Here is a 1,538-nt window from a genome sequence, read left to right as displayed (position 1 = left end):
GGAGAACAGTATGGAGGTTCCTTAAAAAACTAAAAATAGAACTACCATATGATCCAGCAATCCCACTACTGGGCATATACCCTGAGAAAACCATAATTCAAAAAGGGTCATGTACCACAATGTTCACTGCAGCACTATTTACAATAGCCAGGACATGGAAGCAACCTAAGTGTCCATCGATAGATGAATGGATAAAGAAGATGTGGCACATATATACAATGGAATATTACTCAGCCATAAAAATAAATGAAATTGAGTTATTTGTAGTGAGGTGAATGGACCTAGAGTCTGTCCTACAGAGTGAAGTAAGTCAGAAAGAGAAAAACAAATACCGTATGCTAACACATATATATGGAGTCTAAAAAAAAAAAATGGTTCTGAAGAACCTAGGGGCAGGACAGGAATAAAGACGCAGACCTAATAGAGAATGGACTTGAGGACACGGGGATGGGGAAGGGTAAGCTGGGACAAAGTGAGAGTAGCACTGACAATATATACACTACCAGATGTAAAATAAATAGCTAGTGAGAAGCAGCCGCATAGCACAGGGAGATCAGCTCGGTGCTTTGTGACCACCTAGAGGGGTGGGATAAGGAGGGTGGGAGGGAGATGCAAGAGGGAGGGGATATGGGGATATATGTATGCATATAGCTGATTCACTTTGTTATAAAGCAGAAACCAACACACCATTGTAAAGCAATTATACTCCAATAAAGATGTTTAAAAAAAAAAGAATGTATATATATGTATAACTGAGTCATTTTGCTGGACAGCAGAAATTAACACAACATTGTAAATCAACTACACGTCAATAAAATAAATCTTTAAAATGTATTATATGCAACAAAAATAAAACTCTATATAGGGCCAGTAAGGCATTAATAATTTATTGTAGAGGCAATAGAGAATTAGGCAATGTTTGATGATGACAGTGAGGTATTGATGTGTATTTGAAAAAGAAAACATTGAATTAAACTGCGTAGATACATTTGAAAAATACCAAATTTTTTAAAAAATGGAGTAGCATATGGTAAAGGATAAGTAGAGATCTGGAAATATACTTTTTTACTAAACCAGAAAACTGATGAAAACTAAATTTGGACAAACTAAAAATGAAAGGTCCTATTGGGATGTTAGATGTAGTGAATAAATTCTAAAATCTATAGATACATTCTAGCAGCAGTTCTATGTCAGAAGTGTCAGAGGATCGTGGTTCCTTCAAATCCAAGTTCCTACATCCCAAGACATCCGGTAAGAAAATAAAGTCATGCTTTCCCAAGTGTTTACCCATTTAATGTATTTGTTCTTCTAAACATTGTGAGGCAGGATGGGAACTTTCAAGATGGGGCATAGAGGACTTAGGCACAGACGGCACATCCCACAATCATGTTGCTAGAATACTGTGAAGGAAGAGCTCTGAAATCACCGTCCCCACTGCCCTGGCGAACAATTTACAGGACAGGGTGTGTCAGGAGGAGAAATGCCCATTGCGACCCAGGGGAAGCCTTTGTGAGAAGATTACTTCAGGACATTCCCTG

Source organism: Eubalaena glacialis, chromosome 18, assembly GCF_028564815.1.
Source record: "Eubalaena glacialis isolate mEubGla1 chromosome 18, mEubGla1.1.hap2.+ XY, whole genome shotgun sequence".
NCBI lineage: Eukaryota > Metazoa > Chordata > Mammalia > Artiodactyla > Balaenidae > Eubalaena > Eubalaena glacialis.
Note: the sequence above shows the minus strand (reverse complement) of the source record.